The sequence below is a fragment of the Acomys minous genome (assembly GCF_964271855.1).
Source record: "Acomys minous genome assembly, chromosome: 5".
Taxonomy (NCBI): Eukaryota; Metazoa; Chordata; class Mammalia; order Rodentia; family Muridae; genus Acomys; species Acomys minous.
Window position 1 is genome coordinate 32,026,969 of NC_140494.1, and position 24,274 is coordinate 32,051,242.

General features: G+C 44.7%; 1 long non-coding RNA gene across 2 annotated transcripts in view; it reads left to right on the forward strand.

Annotated features, from left to right (window-relative positions):
- Positions 1-1,326: 1,326 nt before the first annotated feature.
- LOC311598765 overlaps positions 1,327-24,274 on the forward strand; it is an 85,643-nt gene continuing 62,695 nt past the window's right edge. For both annotated transcript variants that reach the window (XR_014779660.1, XR_014779661.1), the window contains exon 1: positions 1,327-1,879. This is a non-coding gene — a long non-coding RNA (uncharacterized lncRNA). The remainder of the gene's footprint in view (positions 1,880-24,274) is intronic.

Here is a 24,274-nt window from a genome sequence, read left to right on the forward strand (position 1 = left end):
TCCCTAACTTGGCCTTGAACCTGCAATCCTCCTGCTCAGTTCCCAGAGTGTCTGGGATTCCGGGTATGCTCCACCTCAGCCAAGTAGCATTAAATGCATTAAATGCATTTTAAAAGACCTAGAATAATTAACCGTCCACTGGGATTGCAGGCGTGCGCCACCGTGCCACCATGTGGGTTTCTGTGACGCTGGGGACCCAGAGCACACAGGAAGAGATGAGGAGTTCTGCGCCATGAGTCTGAGGCAGGTGGACTACATAAGAGCCTGCCTCAGGCGGGCAGGGAGGATGCCCTTCACAGGACCCCGAGTCTGTATCCATATGGACACAGTGTAAAGTAAAAATATAATACTTATTCTGCATGTATCCATCACCATGCACTTGATGCCTGTCCTGCAGAGATCAGCAACCATGCGAGGAACAGGCTTCTTGCTCAGTGTGCCCCTGCTTCCCACATCCTAAGGGAAGACTATTTTACGACCGTGGATCAGGCACATGCTTTCTAACATAATCCTGACCTTCCACTTTGGAGGGGAAAACGTCTGTTAAGCCATAATCTCTGGGCTGACCAGTTCATTAATTTTAGGGCAGCAAGGTCGCCGCAAAGAAAACACGTGCTGAATTGCACTTTACTTTGAGCAAATGAGCATGCTTCAAGGCTACTTTGACGGGGAGAAGGGGGTGGGGGCAAGGATTTTTTTTTTTAATGAAAAGAAATTCTGATCTTTGTTTCTAATTAATTTTCTCCATTCTCATTTGCATTTTATTTGTTGAAGACCCGGCTGGGCTTTGTCTGGATGAAACAAGAACTCTCCAGAGAAAGGGGCTGTGATCCAATTGGAAAATATGTTTGTGATACAAAGCTGTTTGGAAGCAGGGGACTGGGGCTAATGTGCTGTGCATCCACAATCTGTATCTCAATCAGCCATTCCAATTAAAGCTGCTTTGGAATCATTTCTGGTGGCTGAGAAACATGTAGTGGCTCAGCTGCTTCCGCCGTTGTGCTATCTTCCTTTTTGTTTTGCTTCCTTTCTGGTGTCCCAGCTTTGGAATCCTTTTGATAAATCTGCCACATTTTCAAAGCTACAGTGAGACCAGCCTCTGAGGCCCACAGCTTCGACCTAAGCGATTCCAATCCTTGAGGTAAAGGAATGTTCTTGAGGATCTGACAACAGAATGTGCCCAGTGCTGCAGGATCCTGGCCTGAGGCTCTTGCAGGCAGCGGTGCCCATGTGTGTAAATGATCTCTTTTCTAGAAGTTAATCATTTATGGCCACTTCACTTAGCTGATCTTTGTGCTTTGAGTTGGAAATTCGCTTGAAGAGCTGTATGGATGCTCTGGCCTAATTCATGCCCCACCCACCCACCTACACACACACACACACACACACACACACACACACACACACACAAGCCCCCACTCACCACTGTTTTTCTCTTGACTTTCTCTACAGCACGCCTCTGTCACCTTCAGTTCACTCCCCCTGACCTTCCTGGCCACCAAACACATAGATCCAACCTTCCTTCACCTGCTAGAAGTCACAGAGGTGGCCTGAACACGGCAGCTGCAGGGCCATCGCCTGCTCAGGCCCTGGAGGCTGGTCATTGGTCACTTACTGTGAAGCTCAGGTGCGCCAAGTATGTAGCCTCGTCTCTTCTACAGCATCTTTTGACAAAAAGCTTCCTCCTCTCATATTTGGGCATCATGTAGCTGTGGGCCTTTGAGAGGACCCCAGGGATCGAACTGGGTTCACATGGAATTGGGACTGTGCGAAGTGTCTGCTCCTGCTAACTCTCCCCATGGAGAAAGGCTCTCCATCACCACCCTCCCTGCTGTCCAGGTCTACAGACATAAGGGGCAACCTGGAATGTCACTGTAAAGTAAGTGGGTCTCTTTGGTACTGGAACCCTAACTCTGAGAAGTACCATCTTTCCTCCTCTTTTACTGAAAATAGCTTTCCCTCCTCACATAATATATCCTGATTATGGTTCCTCCTTCCTCTACTCCTCCCAGCTCCTCCCTTTTTTCCTTCCCATTTGAATCCATCCCCTTTCTGCCTCGGTAGAAAACAAATAGGCATCTAAGGCATAATAATAAAACATAGTAACATAATATAATCAGATTTTAAAACCCTGGCACATTGGAATTGGACAAAAACAAACAAAGAGACCCACTCATTTACGCACTCAGGAATCCTGTAAAAGAAAAAATTAAAAAAAAGAAAACAACTACTAAACTTGAAGGCATAACGTATTTGTAAATAAGGGCACTGTTCTGTGGGGTTCGCTGATCCCTGAGGGGAGGGGTTTGATAGAGACAGCCAGTTCAGGGCTGAGTGCTCCAAGATCTCTCACTCTCAGCATAACGTCTGGCTGTGGGTCTCTGTATTTGTTTTCACCTGCTGGAGGAGAAAGCTTCTCTGATGATGGCTGAGCAAGGCGCTGATCCTTGCTTATAGTAGAATGTTATTAGGAGTAATTTTATTGCCATTTTCTTTTTTTGTTTTGTTTTTGTTTTGTTTTTTGTTTGTTTATTTGTTTGTTTGTTTGTTTGTTTGTTTTTTGTTAGACCAGTAGTATTTGGTTTTACCCTAGGTCCTCAGGCTATTTAGTCTCATGCTCTTAGGCACCCAAGCAGCGTCAGGTCTGGGTGCCATCTTACCGAATGCGCCTTGGGTCTTCAGTTGAATCAGATACAGGTCGGTCACTCCCACGAGTATGTGCCACCACTGCACTAGCAGATCCCACAGGCAGGACAGCATTGTAGATCAAAGGGCTTGTGGCTGGGTGGGGTTGATGTTTCCCCTTTGATAGTATATATCAAGGGAAGGAAGGAGGAAAGGAAGGAAGGAAGGAAGGAAGGAAGGAAGGAAGGAAGGAGAGTACCTCCCTGTACCCAAAACACTAGCCTGTAGAGGTGAAGACTCTGTGTAGGCACCAGCTTGACTTCTCCATGTTCAATGAGTTGGTGGGTGTTGGCTTCAGCAATGGGGCCTTGCTGTCAGTTTGTGGAGAGCAACCTGTGGTCTTGGCAACCATCTGGGTTGTTTGGGGGGGTTCCATAAGACTCCTTTGGCTAATGACTCAGATATAACCCAATCCCGCTTCCGGAAGCTTCATTTGGTGACAAAAGATGGTCAGCTGGGTCTCTGTTTAGCCATTATTTAGCAATTTCATGTAGATAGCTTTCACTTGTGTATGTTTTTTAAGAAGCTACTATAATGTTCTACTTGTAGGCTTCTAGGACCCTCTGGATCCTTCTACTTTGCCATTCTCCCATGCTTCTCTCATCTAGAGTCCCACTAGAATGTCCTCCCCTCTGTCGCAGTTTCCTGGTAAGTGAAGGCTTTCGTGGGACATGCCCCTTGGGCTAATATAGAGGAAGGACAGCAGGCTACCAAGAAGAGACTTGATACCCTATGAGCATATACAGGGGGAGGTAATCCCCCTCAGGAACAGTCATAGGGGAGGGGAATAAGGGGAAAATGGGAGGGAGGGAAGAATGGGAGGATACAAGGGATGGGATAACCATTGAGATGTAACAAGAATAAATTAATAAAGGAGAAAAAAAAAAGAAGCTACTATATTAGGTTTCCATACTATCCCTCAAATGGCCCTTAATTTTATCTATCTCTCCTTATATTCCCTCCTTTGTCCCGCCTTTTTGCTTCCCTCTCCATTTGATCTTCTCATTTCAGCTCCCACCCCATCCATATATGACTGTCTATTCTATCTTCCGTTCCTATGGAGATCTGTCTACCAGCCCCATCCTCAGTCCTTCACTCTATACCTACCCTCTGCGGTCCTATGGATTGTACCTTGGTTACCATTGACTTAATGCTAACATACATATATAATATAATACATGCCGTATTTGTCTTTCTGGGTCTGGATTACTCCACTGAGAATGATATTTTTGGTTCCCTTTATTTATTTGCAATTTTCATAATTTAAAAAAATGGTTGAGTAACACTCCATTGTGTAAATGTACCACATTTGCTTTATCCGTTCTCTGTTGCGGGACACCTAGGTTGTTTCCAATTTCCGGCCATTATGAATAGAGAGCATCAATGAACGTGGTTGATCAAATGTCTCTGTGGTAGGATAAAGTGTCTTTTGGGTGTGTGCCCAAGAGTGGTACGGCCGGATCTTGAGGTAGAGCTATTCCCACCTTTCTGAGGAACTGCCACACTGATTTATATAGCATCTTTACTAGTTTGCACTTCTGCCAGCAATGGAGGGGAAGTCTCCTTGGTTTAGATCCTTACCGTCATGAGCTGTCATCCGTTTTATGGATCTCAGACATTCTCACAGATATAAGATAAAATCTCAAAGTAGTTTTTATATGTGTTTCCCCGATTACCAAGGATGTTGCACATTTCAAGTGTTTCTCTGCCACTGAGTTTTTCCCTTTTGAGAATCTCCTATTCAGATCTGTGCCCCATTTTTTTGTTTGTTTGTTTTTGTTTTTGAGACAGGATTTCTCTGTGTAATAGCTCTGGCTGTCCTGGACTCACTTTGTAGACCAAGCTGGCTTTGACCTCACAGAGATCCACCTGCCTCTGCCTCCCGAATGCTGGGATTACAGGCGTGCGCCACCATGCCCAGCCTGTGCCCCATTTTTAAAGTTTGGGTTATTTGTTTTCTTGTTATCTATTTTCTTAGTTCCTTATATGTCTTGACTATTAGTCCTCTATTATATGTGGAGTGGGGGAAAATCTTTTCCCTTTCTGTAGACTGTCATTCTGTCTGAATCACAGTGTCCTTTGCTGAACAGGTTTTTAGTTCATGAGGTCCCATGTATTAGTTGTTGGTCTAAAAGCCTCTGCTAGCAGAGTTCTGTCCAGAAAATCTCCTGTGCCAGTGAAGTTCAAAGCTATTCCCTACTTTCTCTCCTACTAGGTTCAGTGTATCTGGCTTCATGTTGAGGTCTCTGACCCATTTAAGCAGGGTGGTAAATACGGATTTATTTGCATTTTTCTACAAGCAGCTGTCCAGTTTGACCAGCACCACTTGCTGAAGAGTGTGTTTTTTTTTGTAGTGTGTTTCTCAAGGAGCTCCATCCTTAAAAGCCACACGACCTCAATCCAGTATACTGGAAGAGCTTTAAAACTGTAAACTCACATAAAGAAAATTTCCTAAGCATGATCACCATCCAGACAATTTTCATAACATCGTACATAAAGGGTGAGATGCTGAAAGAACTTTTTACACAGTCAATTTAAAAATTCTGTCAACCGCGTTAGAAGAAAGACGTCTGATCTTGTTTTCCATGTTACAACACCCTTGTCACATTGCACAGCTGACACTGCAGGATGGAAATAGTGCTGCAATAGCTCAGGGTGTCAATGCACATTTGCTTTTGTATTTCATTTATTTTTATTTTAGCTTCCCTGCAGCTTATGATGTTAGCAATATTTCTCAGTGCTCACAGTTTCATATTCTGTTGTGGGTTTTTTTCCCCCTCTTGTATCTGTACCCAATTTTTCATCTTTAAAAAGATTAATAAAATGGGACCCGGAAACCACTTAAGATTTAGAGCCAGCTGATAGATCTATCCCTGGTTCCAAGTGACATAGAAGTTGAAACTACTGAGATGCTTCTGTAAAAATAATTTATTTGGCGAAGCTTTTAAACAACGGAGTCTTAATACATAGGTTAAATGTTCTCCACCAAAAGTACTACACCCAGCTCCTAGCCTACGGTCGCTGAGTTCTTTGACACAACAAACTTACCATCCATCCTTCCTTCTTTCCTTCCTTCCTTCCTTTCTTTTATTCTTTCTCTTTCTGTCTTCCTTCCTTCCTTTCTTCCCTCCTATCTTTTCTTTTTTGAGACAGGACCTCACCATGCAGTCCTGGCTATTCTAGAACTCACTATGTAGACCAGACTGGCCTCAGACTGGAAGACAGCTCCTTACCTCAGCCTCCCAAGTGCTGAGACTAAAGACTTGTACTATCATGCCTGGCTTATATAGAGAATTTCAACCCAAGGGCTGGAAATTACACATTTGAGCCCAAGGAAAGTCAGTAAGCGCTAGAGACGTCTTTCGTGACTCCATGCTTAGAGTTTCTACAGACTAAGATTCCCAACGGGGGCATGCATTTTCCACCCACTAGACCACTGCTTGCAAATCTCTATAAATGCCTCCGGTAAGGATGCTGTGTCATAGGGATAATTTGGCTGGTTCTTGGGAACAGTTAGTTACTAGGTACAGCCAAAACTGGTGTTTGTCTTCTAACAGATCATAACACCAGGTGGCACAGAGAGGGGAGGAAAGCAGCGGGTTTCAAAGAGAGTTGTTGTGTTATGCAAAAGGCATGGATCCCAGTGGAGGGCATGTGCCTTCCTTACTCCTCAGCTGGGGCTTGTCTGGCGCTTGGTAGCAGTAACTGGGGGAATAACAGATTGGTAGAACCTAGTCATAGGGAAAGAGCCTTCTGGTTCCACTTACGAATACATCCCCAAAGATAAAAATGCCTGTGAGACGCTAAGTAATTCAGACCTGGTTACACTGCTGTCAAGCAGGTTTCCGCACAGAGGCCCCAGGGCTTCTGACTCAGTGACTCTGCATTAGAGTTTGAGATTTTACACCCTGAGTAACGTCCCTGGAGGTGCTGGTTCTGTCACCGAGACGCCACCAGACTGCGTCTCCTCCTCTTTGTTCACTTCTTGCGACAAGGGAGTTGGCCACCGTCACTGCATTTTGGCAGAGACAAAAAAGGCAGGCAGAGAAACAGAAAAGCCATACATAGGAAGATCAGCCTTGCTTCTGCGGTAGTGTCATCAGAGGCTCCTATAGGGAGCTGGGAGCTGGGCTAGCAGACACCCTGTATGAGCGATCTGCGGGCACACTTGGCTTTCCAGTTGAAGTTGGGGACAAACACAGGGAAACTGTGAGTTATTATTTATTTCGGGGGGGGGGGCCAACGATAGGATTGACTGGCTTCAGCGGATTGCTTGAGAACATGATCTGACTTCCTGTAAGTTGATTGACACAGTTTTCAACTGTGAATTGTTGGGCTGTGAACAGCTTTCTTACTTAGGATTTATCTGCTGGTTTATTTGCATATGGAGTTTCTCAAATTTCCCTTAAAGGAAGTTTCTTATCAAAAAAAAAAAAAAAAAAAAGGAAATTCAGGCTGGAGAAATGGCTCAGCAGTTAAGAGCACTGGCTGTTCTTCCAGAGGACCTAGGTTTTAATTCTCAGTACCCACATGGTAGCTCACAGCTGTCTGTACTCCAGCTCCAGGGGACCCAATGTTTTCTTCTGGCCTCTGAGGACACCAGGCACACAGTTTGGAGACATGCATGGAGGCAAAATGCTCATATACCTAAAAATAAAATAATAAAAGAAACACGTAAATAAGGAAAATCATATTGGCAATTACAACGGCAAAAACTAGGTCCCTTTTGGTTCATTTGTTCTCAAACACTGGCTCTGCATGTTCTATGGCACATTCCATGCTGGCACTGGGAGCATGGAGACAAAGGAAGCTTAGTGCTTGTGAGGCTCTTTTGAGATCTGAAGTCTATGCAGGCCTAAGATCTGTAGCTGAGACATTTTAATGGACGAGGATGAGTGAATTCAGTGACATATGAACATTGATGTGGACGGTGAGGAACCCTGGAGATATCTGTACAGAAGTTTGGAGAGGAAATGGCAGCAAGGTGAACGGTGGTTGTGGAAAGATGAAGGGAGGACACTTTTGTAGACTTTGGCTCATTGGATGACTGCTGCCACAGTAAGCAGGCTCCCCCACATCTCAGGGATGACAAATAAAGTCCAAGATGGAGAAGACAGCTCTTCCTGCATAACTCTCTTGCAAAAGGTGACTCTAGGACCCATGTGGCTTCTATTCCTTCATTGCTAAATACAGATAGTGGGGGGGGGGGTGGGAACAGAATATGGAAACCTAAAACTCTAGTGAACCCAGATGCTTGGGAAGAGAGAAACAGAGGTGGGCACAAGGTAACACTGAACTTTGTTTTCTTTCTGAGTTTATTTTATGTGTAAGAGTGTTTTGCCTGAGTGCTTGCCTGTGTACTATGTGTGTGCAGCAGAAGCAGAGATATCCTGCAATCGGAGTTACAACTGGCTGTGAGCTACCTTGTTGGTGCTGGGTATTGAACCTGGGTCCTTGCCAGAATCCAACTCTTCAGACTCAACACTGGCTGTTTCTAAAGCTGCCAAAGATGAAACAGGCGTTGGTGGTGCCTTTGGATAAGGCCCTAGTGTCCAGGATCTGAAAGATCAAAGGCATAGGTTGTAGCTGAGGAGACAGACAGGAGGCCAGACAGTTTAGGGCACTCATCTTAGGGACATTGTTCTTTCCTTGGGGACAATGGGAACCATCAAGGAGTTAATAAAAGGACCTTCTGCATTTTATTAGTGGCTTCCAAAAGATTTTGATATTTTCTGAGTCATGGGTTGGAGTCAGGGGAGAGTAAGGAAAGAGAGAATAATGAAATTCATTGGTAATTGTATAAAATAGTCTATCATCTATCATATATATATATGTGTATATACACATATGTATCATCTATCTCTTCTGTTCTGTTTTGCTTTGAGATAGTTTCACTATATAGCCCTGACTGTCCTGGAACTCACTATGTAAACCCAGCTGGTCTCAGACTCACAGAGATCCATCTGCTTCTGTCTCCCAAGTGTGGGGATTAAAGGTGTGTACCACTACGCCTGGTTTAAAATGCAATGTTAACCAATTCATCTTTAGCTGACAGCAAACAGTGTTCAACACGTACACAGTATTAAGTAATTTAAAATTAGCTTCTTTATTAACTGATTGTTTAATTATGGTTCTTACAAATCCTTTATAAAAAAACACAATTGAACCTTGTTTTAGAGGTTAAATACATACAAATTGTGATTCCCCACCCCTAATTTTTCTTTAAGACAGTTTCTCTCTGTGTGGCCCTAGCTGTTCTGGAACTCTCTATGTAAATCATAGAGGCTTGACTCATGGAGATCCTTTGGGCTCTGCCTCCCTGAGTGATGGGATCAAAGACGTGTGTTTGTAAAGGTAACTTGTGACAGGGACACAATGCATGGGAATGCTAACCCAGTAAAAAGGGTGATTGGTTCCCAAGGAAGCATGAGAAATAAACTAGAAAGTCTAGGGTTCCACAGGAAATCTCCTCAAGGGGAGAAATTGATATGAAATTTTTGAGCACAAATAATAGGTGTATAGAGGGGAGGCCAGCTGCACTCTGACGCTGACAATAGTGGTGTTTTCCGCTTCAGGGTGAATCGCTGAGGGCCTGGGCACTTACTACACTGCATCATCGAAAATATGGCATGACCCAACATCAGATTTTTTTTTCTGCAGACATAAGAAGGATGGGAGGAGGGAGGGAGGGAGCGAGGGAGGCAGAGAGGGAGGGAGGGAAGAAAAGGAAGGGGGAAGGGAAGGAAGGAAGGAAGGTCCTGGATAGCACTGGAAGTTAGTGGAATCTTCTAAGACGTATTTGCTACATAATCCAGGAAACATAATTGCATCAGGGCTTGAGAGTTTAGGGTGAAATTCTGGTTTGTCTGCCTGCCCCTCCCTCCATAGTCAGCCTGTGCAGGATGCTGGCTTTTCCTTCTTACTTAAGCACAGGGCATCTTGCTGCATGGAAGAGCCTGGCATTTTGGGACATATAGTTATGAGCTCTGCTTGCTTCACTTGCTGTACTGCGCGGCCTTTGCATGAAGTTGCTCCTGTAGAAATGTGTTTGGGAAATGGTCAGAATGAAGAAGCAGAATTAGAATGAAGTTAGAATGAAGCAAGCAGCAACCGTTGCGCTCTCCTTTGCAGTCTCCTCAGAGAGTGGCCATGGCTTGTCTTTTGAAGTCAGGGCAGTCAAAGGAAATACAATCTGTGGAGAAATCAGGATAAGCCCTATTGCAGTCTCCTAAGCCGTATCATTGCCAGATCTTGGAAGGATCGGATTCCTTCAAAATCCATCTTTCACAGTGTTTTAAACTTTTCAAAAAGCACAAACGTACACAAGGGTAGATTAGGTCTGGGCCATAACTTAGAGGCAGGTGCTCACCCAAGGCCTTAGGCTCAATCCTCAGCACAAGAACCAATGAAACAAACCAAACAGCAATAACAAAACCCCATAAACTAAAACACCGAAACTAAGAACAAAGAAATAAATATATCAAAATTATTATTTCTTCACCTCAGGAGACAGTCCCCTGAGGATGCTCAGACAGGGACCATGGCTAAATTAAAGTCACATGTTACCAGGACTTAAAGCTCTTCTTCAAAAGCCTCAGTATAAAAGTAGCATAGGCTCATATCTATGAAAATAAAATATGAGCAAGCAGTTCTATCTGGAGTCAGTTTTTGGACTTTGGTGTTTTCCTCGCTGATTCAGCATAACCACTTTTCTGTGACACTAGCGTTTCCCTCCAGGTATTCTGTTACTAGCTAACACTCTGTTTTATGAAACTTCTATAACGTGCCAGACAGTTTGTCTCCTGGTTAATGCTACGGTTGCTTTGATTTTTATCAGTTAAATACAATATTAAAGTATACATTTTTTGATCTCCATAATTTCCATAGGTCCTATAGATTTCTATATGTTTGTACCAGCTTGTCTTATGCCAACATGACACAGGCTAGAGTCATCAGAGAGGAAGGAGCCTCAGATGAGGAAATGCCTCCTTGAGACCCAGCTGTGAGGCATTTTCTCAGTTAGTGATCAATGAGGGAGGATCCAGCTCATGGTGGGCGGGGCCATCCCTGGGCTGGTGGTCCTGGGTTCTATAAGAAAGCTGGCTGAAGAAGCCACGAGAAGCAAGCCAGTAAGCAGCTCCCCTCCATGGCTTCTGCGTCAGGTGCTGCCTCCAGGTTCCTGCCCTGCGTGAGTTCCTGTCCTGACTTCCTTTGGTGATGAACAGTGATGTGGAAGTGTAATCTGGATAAACCCTTTCCTCCCCAACTTGAGTTTTGGTCACCGTGTTTCACTGCAGCAATAGAAACCCCAAGACAATAGTCCACAAAGTCTCATGAATAGTCAAAGTCAAAAGACATGAACATTTTCAAGGGCTCTTTTCTATAAATGTTGAGGTGAGGAAGGAGCTTTTCCTTATTTAAATTGTTGATGTAATAAAATTGATCTTGTTTTAAAAAGAATGACAGGAAAGGGGAGGGGAAGTGGCTCCAAAGTAGAGTGCATGCTCAGCATGTATGAGACCCTGGGCATGCATACATACATAAACACACACATATACACACATGTATGCACATGTACACACATACACAAACACATATACATACACATATGCATGCATACACATACAAACACTAATACACATTCATACATACATAGACACACATGCATTTACACACATATGCACAAATGCATACTTGCGCACATACACACACACACACACACACACACACACACACACGAGAAAGAATTTGAGAGCTCTACTCCCTCCCTCCGATTTTGTTGCATGCTCAGAAAGTTACCTTAAGCTGGGTACTGGTTAACTCCTGACTGTGTAGTGAGTATTAACGGTTCTTGCCTCGGACAAATACGGTTGAATGTCCAGGACCAAAAAAGACAATTCCACACAGCGTAAAGACAAGGAACACCCGTCCCAGGAGCCCTCTTTCCTGCCAGGGTTGGGTTTCAGCCAGGATTGTAGTTTACCTCTCCTCATCCATCTGAGATCTGACACTCTATGCTTGGTTACTTTTTCTTTATTACCTCAGGTCAGTGTACTAGAAGCTTCTGGCCAAAAAATGCTAAGAAATGCCCCAGTCAACCTCCTGGGTTCTAGGACAATTGTTCCTTATAACCCATCCCATCACAGCATCTAGGTAGTCCCCCTTGCTTTGTCAGTATGAAGACCTCTTTGTTTACCGGGTCAAGTGTGAGATGAGGCCATGCAAGGTCTTGGCTCCTAACTAAACAGAACAGACACCGGGGGCCCTGCTAGAAGGCTATTTCCTTTGAGCATTAGGACCTCAGAACTGTTTGATCCCATGACTCCAGTGGGAAAATTAATTCTGTCATCAGTTCTCTTGTATGTAGTTGAAAAGGCTCAGGCACGGAGGCACGTTGCTACAGTCTCAGTGTTCAGGAAGTTGAGGCAAAGGCATCATGAGTTTGAGACCAGACTGGGCCATATCGTAAAGACTCTGCCTCAGGAAAAACGAGAGAAGTCGTTTGTGTTTCCATTTCTGGTTTCTGAAACCATGGGGAAAGAATTTGTCAGAATAAAATTTGAATTTTATCTCCTCTGAAACTCTGGTTGACATTGAATCTCCACTGTGAGGTGTTAAGGGCTGAGGCCAGGGGGGACCTTTAAGGCATCATTAGAGATTTGTATTCATGAACAGATTTCTCCATACACAAGAGTAATAGATTAATAGGTTGCACTCACTGGGGAAAAAAAATGAAAAATTTTAGAACTTGCCATGGAGGGAGGTTCCTGGTTTCTTTTTTTTTTTTAAGGGCCAATTTCTAGGCAGCTGTAAGTCTGTGCAGCTGACGCTATTTCTAGGCTGCTGTGTAAGCCCATGGTTGAGCTATTTAGGTTTTGTTCTAGGCCTCTAGAATCATGTGCCTCTAGACATCGGAATGGAACTCAGAACCTGGGTGTGGTGGCGGGAAAACTGAAAGTCAGTGGCCAACATAGGCCACACGCCAAGACTTTTGACTCAACTAACTTACAATTGCGCACACGCACGCGTGCGCACATACACACACACACACACACACACACACACACACACACACACAAATTTTTGTGCTGTCAGCTGTTATCTGAAATTATGTTAGAAATTATTTTCTTTTGTTTGTATATCTAAATGTCAACGAGCTCAATGGCTCGTGTTTTGAATGACAACCTTCTGTGTTGGTAACACGTTTTTTAAAAAGCGAACAAAAGCAGTTTTCCTCTGAGTGCGTTCTTGACTTTATTTTGTGTAAGGACTTGCAGGTGACTCCTAGAGTCGACAGAGCGCCTCAGCTCGCTCACACCTGAGTCAGAGGAGCCAGTGCCACAGCCCTTTGCAGATGGTGGAGCCAGAGCCAGGAGGGTGGCAGGTGCCAATCAACACCTATTAATTACATGCTTCCAGTGGCTCTGGAGACCGGAACACCTGCATCCCATGATGACAGCCAGTGTTGAGGATTAGTGGTGTTTGAAAGGCCAGTCATCTCTGGTTCAGGTCATTTAAAAGGCTTCACAGAAGTAGCTTAGGATGTCTTGAGTATCAGATAATGATGCCATTTTAGACCCCCCCCCCCCCCCCCCGCCAAAAAAATCATTTTGCTCCAAGATAGGGCTACTAAGGACTAGGAACCTTTTGTACCCATGTGCTTGAAAAAAATATTGTATAAAAGATACAAGTACATGAAATACATACATGAATAAAGTAGACCAAGAGGGAGAGGTTTTCCAAGTGTATCATTTAAAAATGTACTTAAAGGAAAATGTGTTCAGAGTTGGAGAGATGGTTCAGTGGTTAAGAACACTGGCTGCTATTAAAAACAAGGAATTTCCGAAATTTGTGGACAAATGGATTGAACTAGAAATGATCATAATGAGTGAGTTCACCCAGAAGCAGAAAGAGTCAAATGGTATATACTCACTTACATCTAGACACTAGCCCAAGAGGCATGTCCCATGAAAGTCTTCACTTACCAGGAAAGTGGGTCAGAGGGGAGCACATCCTATTGGGACTTTAGGTGAGAGAAGCATGGGAAAATGCGGAAATAGAAGGATCCAGAGGGTCCTAGAAACCTACAAGAAGAACACTATGATGGGCAGATCTGGGCCCAGGGGTCCTGCTCAAACTATGGCACCAGCCGAGGACAGTATGTGCAGTAAACTTCGAACCCCTACCCAGATCTAGCCAATGGACAGGACATTCTCCACAGTTGAGTGGAGAGTTGGGGACTGACTTTCACATGAACTCTGGTGCCCCATTTTTTACCACATCCCCTTGATGGGGAGACCTGGTGGCACTCAGAGGAAGGACAGCAGGCTACCAAGAAGAGACTTGATACCCTATGAGCATATACAGGGGAGGAAGTCCCCCTCAGTTACAGACATAGGGGAGGGGAGTAGGGGGAAAGTGGGAGGGAGGGAGGAATGGAAGGATACAGGAATGGGCTAACAATTGAGATGTAATATGAATAAATTAATAAAATATTTTTTAAAAAGAACACTGGCTGCTCTTCCAGAAAATTAGTTCCCAGTACCCACACAGCAGCTTACGACCATCTGTAGGTCTAGTTTCAGGGAACCCGATGCCCTCTTCTGACCTCTGCAAGCACTGCATGCCTGTGATAAACATACAGACTGTACTTAAATAAGTACTTAAAATAAATAGATCTTTCAAACAGAAAATATTTTCACAACAACCATTCTTTAATCAAATGCACTTAAAGAACTCTTCATAGCCGGGCGTGGTGGCACACACCTTTAATCCCAGCACTCGGGAGGCAGAGGCAGGTGGATCTCTGTGAGTTCGAGGCCAACCTGGTCTACAAAGCAAGTCCAGGACAGGCAAGGCTAACACAGAGAAACCTTGTCTCAAAAAAAAGAAAGAAAGAAAGAAAGAAAGAAAGAAAGAAAGAAAGACTTTATAGTCAGGCGGGTTGTTTGCCTCACTTCATACGAATTGGTCTTTCCCCGCTGAGGTGCCAGAAGTGATCCCAGAGGGACTCAAGCTAGCTAAGCATGTGATCTACCCAGAGTCTACTCCCCAGCTCATGAGTTAGGTAGGCAGCGGAGGTATCTTTTTATTCATTCTAAAAATTCGTTTTGAAACGGGTCCTTTGCCTGGGTCCTGTGCTTGGTGCTCTATTTTCTACATGCACAGGTTGTAAGTTCAAAGCTGGATAGCTTTCCTTTTGGTGCCTCTGGAGATACCACAATGACACCCATGCACTGTTTGGAGAGGCCTTGCCTTGGGTCCCGGGCAGCTTTAATTGTCACTTTTGCCTGGAGTCACCTGAAAAAGCATCAGTTGATGAATTGGCTCTATCAGGTCATTTGTGGTCATGTCTGTGAGGGATGGCCTTTTCTGTTTTAAGTGATGTAGGAAGAAGTCTCAGTCCACACTGTGCAACGCCATTTCCGGGGCAGATGTTCCTGGGCTGTTTAAGAAATCTAAGCATGTGCCTGTGAGTGAGCGAGAGAGCAAGCCAGCAGGCAGCATTCTTCCATGGGTCCTGCCTCCTCCAGGCTCCTGTCTAATTACTTACCTCAGTGACGGACTGTGACCTTTAGAGGCTTCCATCACAGCAACACTGTAGTGCGACACATTCTCACAGATGCAAGTCTAGCTGCCCTGAGCCTGACATGTGGTGCTTGGTGGCTTAACCATCCTGGCTCTCCTTTTCTCCCCCACGTTTTCTATCTTTTTCTTTCTCTCCCAATTTTCCTTTTTTTTTTTTTTCTAAGTGCCACTCATTTGTGAATACATAAACCTCTGCTGCCGGTTACAAGGACATCGTTTTCTTGAGAAGATGACAAACCTATTTTCAGTTACCAAGAAACATAATTAACATCTTATAATAGCCTAAATCTTGGTCTGGAATAAAGAGGAATCTTTAAGCTTCAAGCTGCTAGAAAGAGCATGGGCTAGGGCAGTGGTGGGACTGGCTAAAGTGCCTTCCACCTTGATCTCCCCCTTCATGCTCAGTCCTCTGCTAGAAATAGCCTGTTTCCACATGCCTGCCTCTGTGTGCCTCCTCCACACCCTGCTTCCATGTCCCCTGCCTCCTCCGCACTCCTGCACAGCACACCCTCGCGCTTTCCATAGGCCCCTGCTCCATGGTGCTTTATCAGAGGACTTCTTGATTGTCTCTATGCTGAGCAGCCCCCTTCCACTCCCAGGCTCTGCCTCTCCAACGCAGCACTTCTTAGTCAGCCCACACATCATCTCTCTAGGACATAATCTCTCTAGGAGAAAGACTTGGCTTTGTTCTCTCAGTGTCCCTGGCGGCTGAACAGTGCGTTAGTACAATAGGTTCTCAACAGCTATTTGCTGAAGGAATCATGGTGGGCTGTGTTGCTGAGATTTCAAAGGTACTGCCCTGCTGGGCCCTCCATTGCTAAGTGCTTGTGCAGTAAAAGAAATCCCCCAAAACCAGCTCTCTCTCTAAATGGAATACACGAGCACGTTCTCCTTAGACTATTGAATCTGGCATTCTTCTAGGCTCTCAACTGAAGGTCCCTTTCCCATTGGGCATTCCATGGGCTTAGCCAACAAGTCCCGGAAGACCCTCACAGAGTGCCAGCCCCTCCTCATTTCAGACCGCCTGAAGGTGACCCGCGTGAACAACGAACACAGCTACCCTTCGAAGCCAATTGGGTGTTTGTCTCAGAATTCCAGTTTGAAGCAGCTGGGCTGAAGCGGGTGAAGTCAGACCCTCTTGCGTGAAAGCTTCTCTCGGAGGCTTCCAATTGTCGGGCAGTGTTTAGGGGTAAGAGACCAAATATGGAAGTAAAAAATAGAGATGGTATCATGTCCGCGCATATGATGCTGAGTGATGATAGGATGGGCCGGAAGAATCCACGAGAAATTCTGCAGTAATTCCTACCTGCACGAGTTCACTGGTTTATTAGCTGACAGACAGAAACCAGGCAAGTCCATACTGTGGATGCGGGTGAGCGCCCTAAGATTGAGGCTGGGTGCCCCTCCGGCTTTCTGAGAAGTCCATGCTGAGTGTAGACTAAAGCCACAGTGTTGGTTGTAAGACCCTGCCTGCTGCCGGTGGGATTTGGAGTAAGACCCCTCAGCCTCGTGAGCTCCAGTGTGCCCTGCTGTGCTGCCTCTGGGGTCTTCAGACCTTGTGGTTCTTGTGATGACTATGGGCTCTGTAAATAGGTGTGTAAGCCTCACCACGGACCTGTTTCTTATCACTATCTTCAAAGAGAGACGACCTTCTTGCCCACCATTTCCCAGAGAAGACCACTGTCCTCTAGTGTGCCACCGGGGTCCACTTGCTCACTCAGGGAAGAGGCAGATTGATGTCATCTTGGGGATAGCATAGCTCAGTTGGGAGGGGGTGCATGGCATGCACAGAGTGGGTTTCTCCTGAGCACTGCATGCAGTGTGAATGGTGGTGGCGTAGCATAAAGACTGGAATGTCATCCTCAGCTATACAGAGTTCAAAACCAGCCTGCGCTATGTGGGACCTTGTCCTAAAACAAAAGAGGAGAGAATGCTCATTGTCACAGTGCTCGGATGACCTTACTGAATGCCATGTCTTAAGGTTTATAACACTGGAACTTGGGCCTTCCCTTTCCAAATCAAGACAACTGAAGTGGGTTGGCATGCGGCTAGAGCAGAGTTGAGCCAAAGAGTCACTTTTCTATGGGTGTGAGTGTGGAGACAGAGCCACAAAGAGCTTCCGAACACACGGTGGAGGGTGTGGAGAGGGACCCAATTTCTTTGTAGCAGGAGACCATATCTAGCTTGGAATCCATAACCAGGAATGTGAGAGTAAGGCTCCCTTAGTAACTACCACAGTGCTGTTAGATCTGGGAGCACACAGGGTTCCAGAAAGGTGGTAGGGCATCAAATCTGAAGGGGCCAGTGGTGAGGCTGACAGCTGTGAAGGCTCCAGTTTCAGTGAAGAGTTATAAAATGTGAAGAGTGCTAGTGGTGTACGTGGGATGAACACTGGAGTGAGCGACTGACAGACAAGATGTGAGGAATCTCCGATGAGACAGGTGACCAGCTACAATGTGGCAGTCAGGTGCAAGCTCCGTAATACTCCAATCAGGAGGCTAGTCCATTTCTCTCCCTCCTTTATGGTAAGCAGAAGGTGGCAGAAGAGTCACTATGAGACCATAAAGAGTGGTCCTCAAGGTTGGCACAGGGTGATGTGCTGTTGGAACGGAGCTGTCTTGATGGAAGAAAGGCCCGGGGCACACGGAGACCCATGTGCAGGTGTCCTGGCCAGCAGCCCACTGAGCACCTGGAACACAGCTGGCATCAGTGCTAGAAGACTCAGACCCAGTCTCTGTGTGACAGCCACAAACGAGAGCTCTAAGTGGGAGCTATTCCTTCTCCCTTTCCTCTTCCTTCTTCCCCTCCCTTTCCCTCCTCCTTGAAAAAACAAAAAACCTGATTGCAGAGTTTTAAAAGATTATGAAAAGCCTTTTAATTCCCTCATATCACTCTATCCCTTTCTCTTTTGGTTTTCTGGTTTCTGTAGGAAAATGCACAAATGCATTAGTGAGATTTGACCATCACTGTTGAGACAGCGGGGGGGGGGGGGGGGGGAGAGGGAGAATTTATCAACAGCCAAGCTAGGAAGCTGCCATCCAAGATGTCCCTCAGAGCACCTTACATCCTCATAAGGCCACTCGCTCTCCAGTAAGGGTGGGGTCTCAGCCAACACACAGGCAGTTTGCTTTAGTTTTAAAACACATTCTGATCAGTGTGCTCTTGGTGCAATTCTCCCCAAGACTGTTGGACTCTGGGTCGGGTTGTGGGTATCACTTGGCAGTGTGCAAACATGTGTGGGAGGTTTGTATGTGTTAGAGGAGTGCTCTAGATAGCAAGGGCGAGAGGAAAAGCGAGACCAAGGCTGGAAGGAAAAGTGGTAATTAACTCCCATTGTACCTGCTGCCACGTTATTATTTTAACGTAATGTATATTTTACCTTGTGAGCAGGAATCGGAGATTTTTTTTCAAAACCACTTTTCTTATTTTAAGCCATGGATTTTATGTATTATTAAATCCATTCTTGTATAAAATATGAGCTTATTTTAAAGCTTTTTAGTTCTTCCCAAGTGTTCTTCCCTGAGGAAAGGGAGAGCCGAATACCAGCAGCATCTTCCAGAGCAGTAGTTCTTGGCTTGCCTAGCAACAAGACCCTTTACGGCAGTTTCCTGTGCTGCTGTGACCCCCAACCACATGATCATTTTCATTGCTGCTTCATAGCTGTCATTTTGCTGTTTCAATCATAATGGAAATACCTGAGATTTCTGATGATCTTCACAACCCCTGTGAAAAGATCATTCAACCCCCAAAGAGGTTCAACCCACAGGGCGAGAACCACTATTCTAGAAGAACCCAGACATGGATAGAGGTGCTAGCAGCACAGAATGATTGAGAAGAGCAGACAGGCAGCTGCACAGATGGCTTGGCTGTTAGGAACACTTACTGTTCCTGAGGAGGACCCAGGTTCGGTTCCCAGCACCCACATGGCAGCCCACAACAGCCTATAGCTTCAGCTGGAGAGAATCTAATGTCTTCTTCTGACCTTCCCAGGCATGGCATTCTATGCTGCACATAACCTCTCACAGGCAAACACACATATACCTAAACAAATAACTTGTTTTGTTTTGTTTGTTTGTTTGTTTTTTCAAGACAGGGTTTCTCTGTAAAGCCCTGGCTGTCCTAGACTCACTTTGTAGACCAGGATGACCTTGAACTCACAGAGATCTGCCTGTCTCTACCTCCCCAAGTGCTGGGATTACAGCTAAATTTTTAAAAGAGAGAGAGGAACAAATTAGATCTTCCTTTCTTAGACCCTTTGCCACCATACCCATGGCCTTCCTCACTGACAGACTCTGCTCGGCAAGGGTAGAATACTGTGTGTGTCGCCCATGATCCCTGTAAGGGTGCTAAACGTGTGTATGTCTTATTATCCCCTCAAAAGTGCAGTATAGCAACTTTTTGCACAGAGTTTACATTGCATTTGGTATTGAAGGTAACCTAGACAGTGTACCGGACGGTGTCAGGAGTTGGGAGTGGGCCTGTGCAAATTTTTCATCATCTTAGGAAGCATGCTTGATAATTTCAAATTTTGGTGTCTGTCTGCGGGGAGCCTTGGAACACACAAACACACACACACACACACACACACACACACACACACACACACAGCCATCATATCAAATAGCTGGAGAGATGGTTAAGATCACTTGCTGCTCTTGCAGAGGATCCCGGTTCAGTTTCCCGCACCCACATGGTGCCTCACAACTGATTGTAATTACATTTCCAGGGAACCTAATGGCCTCTTCTTGCCTCCATGGGCACTGAACACATGTGGCACACATGCATATGCATGTGCATATGAGAAATGTTTTGAAAACCATTCTAAAAGTTAGCTGTTGGACACCATCACATGGCCACCTGTGTTTTTCACTTTCTTGTTTCCACATTTTCGTCTCGGCATTTACACTCTTCAGGGTGATCTCCATCTCTCCGTAGAAGAGATTCATCCATGGAATGAACAGAAAGTCTGTCATACGCATCATTTGCCAAGAACTTTAATCAATATTTTTTGGATTCAGATTTTGTAAAGACTGTGGCAAGGAAAGTTTTATAAGAACCTTGCCTTGATCATGTGACCAGTGAAGCACAGAGGGCCTGCAACTTCCTGAAGAGCACACAGCTGACAGGAGGTAGAGGCAAGATTTGGGTCTGATTCTAGGCCTCGTGTTCTACACATTGGCCTTAGAGTGAGCACTGCTGTCCCTCCTTTGTAAATTATTTATTTCTGTATATTTGTCTACTATTGTGGTATCCCTCCTAGTCATGAGATTTCATTGCTTCAGTAATGATCTCACAACCCAGTGACCCGTTCTGATTTGGAATGCAATGTGCTTAAAGCCTTCACCCTTATAGAAAGCTTGGCATCTCCTGAGGACCTGTATTCTAGGCAGCTCCCAGGGCAGCTGAACGGGAAGCTGGGTATGGCTTCATGCCACCCAGCAGAGCCTGCGCTCATCAGAGACAGCAAGGGTGGCTTGGATTGGGGTGAGTACCCTTTCCTTGACGGCTCTGTCAGGGTTTGATTCTGTCTTGGCTTGTCTTATTGGTCACCAATTGCAGTCAAGTTAGATTCAGTTCTTTCACATAAAAATCCCATAGATCCTGATCCTAACTGGATGCCCTCCAGAAAAAAAATAAAATGAAATGAAAACAAAGCAAAACAAGAAAACCAAGACAATTAAAAGTGCAAGATAGAAAGTGAGGCTTTCCAGTGTCCCACCTGGGTGGCATTCAGATATCTGAAGCTCCACTTGCCATTCCCACAAAAATTAGTAGGCATTTACCATGCTATGAAATATTTTTATAGTTTTATTCAAACCTCTCTTTCAGACTTAGTTAGATACAGATTGGCTTCCAAGGACTTGCCTAACCTCCACTGTTTGTGTGTGATTGTGAAATAACATGAAACATTAACCAAATTTTCTTTTCCTTTTTTTTTTCTTTCTAAAAAACTTCCTGTTAACTAAGCGTTCTCAAGTTGTTAAGCTCACTATGAATTAGAATCATCTGGAAGCTTACCAGGCTCCCCCTATCTGGCCTCACCCCCAGATGGAACCCATCAGTGTTTCTGGGGCTCAGCCCAGCATCTTGTTTATGTGGGATTCTTGTGCAAGGGAACAAAAGGTCAAAGGATAAAAAGAAATATTGGAGTTTGAGTTTGAACAGACGAGCCGGGCAGGGGGAAGGACACGGCCAGGAGACCTGTCAGGAGACAGCATGAGGGGCACTGAGGCTTCCTGCCCCCAGGAATGGGACAGTGAGGGAACTAAGGGGGAGAAGGAAAAGGCCACGGGGAAGTGATGAGGTTTATTCACTTTGGGCTCCTGGGCAGTCTCCTAGACTTGATGCGCAGACCTGTGTGCATCTGACATGATGGCCAGGCAGTACACTGCACATCTCTACAGATGTCTCCAGGGTCTAATGTAGAAAGTCTGCTGCCACTGCCCTCCCTTGCCTGAATTCTTCAACACTTCACTCCCCAGAACTTAGACAACATTCTTAGTAAGCAAGGAGGGGAGGGAAGAAAATGTTCAGAACAGAAAACAGGCCTCCAGCATTTGCATACTCCATGAATGCTGACGAATGTCTAGATCAAGATTATTTTACAATAGCTACTTTTATTTTATGTGCACAAGCATTTACCTGTATTCATGTGCACCCTGGTGCCTGTGGTTGCTAGAAGAGGTGCCATATTGCTTAAACAGGAACTACAGATGGTTATGAACTGCTTTGTGGGTGCTGGATCCTGAACCCTGGTCCTCTGCAAGAGCGGCAAGTGTTTTAATCACTGAGCCATCTTTCCAGCTGCAGAACTTTTTTCCTTGGTTGATTGGTTGGGGTTGGTTGGTTTTTCAAGACAAGGTTTCTCTGTGTAGCCTTGGCTGTCCTAGATTCACTTTGTAGTCCAGGCTGTCCTTGAACTCACAGCAATCCACCTGCCTCTGACTCCCGAGTGTTGGAATTAAAAGCGTGCACCACCACACCCGGCTTTGGACTTTTTGTTTGTTTTTGTTTTAAATAGTCTTTATTGGCACTTTTAAGTGTCCTTCATTCTTTAAACACTTGAAGGCCTTTTGAAGACCTAGTAGCTTAAGGGTTTTGACTCCTCAAGCTCCTGAGCTAAAGAAACCTCAGACTCCTTTGCTGCAGTTTTGTTCACACGGCAGTTCATTTAGAATGCATTCTTAATTTTACCCATTAAAAGATACTTTGTCACTAAACCATTATACTTTGACTTTTAACAAGTTTTGTGAGCCTTCTCTTTATGGCTTTGATGATCTGATACATCTTTTACGTTCCCCATCCATCTTCGCTGGTCTGAAATGATGTCTGCTTTAGAGCAACTGGTCTACCTCGGTACACTGTCCTGCTCTTCTGCTGCAGTAGAGCTGTAGAAATAAGGACTTAGAAGCCCACTGACTGGTGGGTCATTTTCCATGTAAAAATCTTAGCTTTGGCTGAATCACTGGCACCAGGTGCTTAAGAATGGGACCAAAAATTACAAAGTGTTTTGTGAGAAAGGTATCCATCCTATTTTCATTACTTAACAGTCTTCACAAATCCAAGCTACGTATTTCCTCTGGCATTAACTGGGACAGATTATATCTTCTGTGCACAGCCTTGTCGCTGACTATTTGGGTGAACTTTGAGGATCCACATTGCAATGAGGGTTATAGAGTCACAGAAGCTTAGCGTGGAAATGGACCTGAAGGCAACATGACCCACATTTTGTTGTTGGTTTTTAATTGGCAAGTATTTACTATATATAATAATGGCTTATATAAAAACAGTTTTACTTCTAAAATATAATTTTATTTATTCTTTGAGAATTTTATAGAGGCATGTAAATGCATTTGGATAATATCCTGAAAACAGCATAATTTTACCCTTCTTTATGACAGAATAGATGCGTGTCTACATTTTTTAAATCCATTCTTCCTGATGGACATCAAGGGAAATTCTGAAACTCAGCTGTTGTGACCAGTACTGAAAGGCACTGACATTTTCTCCTGTTTTAACTGAAAGAACACAGGTTAGCTCCTTCCCTCCACACTGACTGAGCTAAAGGCAAATGAAAGACCAGAAAGACCAACATTACCACCATGACATCTGTTTCTTTAGCCCTGCTTCTCATTCTGTGGGTCAATAAGCACCAATAAACTTCAATTTAATCTAAATTAACTTGGTCTCACTTGGTTGTTTACAATTGAATAAAAGCAGGGTGTTTCCCATTAGTTGGTTAGATGATAGCTGAACCAGGAATCCTTTATTTTATAAAGATTTTCAACTCACTTAAGGTGGATTACTAGGATGGGCAAGATGGCTTGGTGACTTAAGGTGCTTGTCTCCAAGCCTCACAACCTGAGCTCAATCTCTAGGACCCAAAATAGAAGGAGAGAACCAACACCTGAAAGTGTGCATGTGTTGCACAGCCTCTCAGCTCTAGGTGGGTAGGTCGATAGATAGATGAGAGATAGGTAGATGGCTAGATAGATGATAAATGATAGATGATAGATAGATAGATAGATAGATAGATAGATAGATAGATAGATGAGTAAGTGTTAGAAGATTAATTATGTATCTTGCACAGAAAACTGAGTTGCAAGAAGCCATATTAATGAGCAGCTTGAAATTGCTGGCCTCACACAAATATTGTGACAGGTCTATCCTTCTTGGAATTGATGCTGTCCTTGAAATTAGTTACCCAAGATGTTGATAGTCGTGCCGTGGCTGGGTGGTGAGAAGGGCTGTCGGGACTCTGGCAGATCCCACAGTGAGAGAGAAGCTGTCCACCCAGCCCTGTGTTGTTTCACTATGATCTCAACCATTTGTGCTTCTAGAAACCATTTCTGGATTCTCTCCTAGACATCAGGAGTTTTTTGCCAAAATCTGTTCCCCGTCTTTACCAAGAGCCACAGATGGACTCAGTTGGTTTCAGAGACAATATAAATGTCTGCCTGCAATTTTAATCCCAGAAGAGATGGTTTTTGAAGTCAGGGAG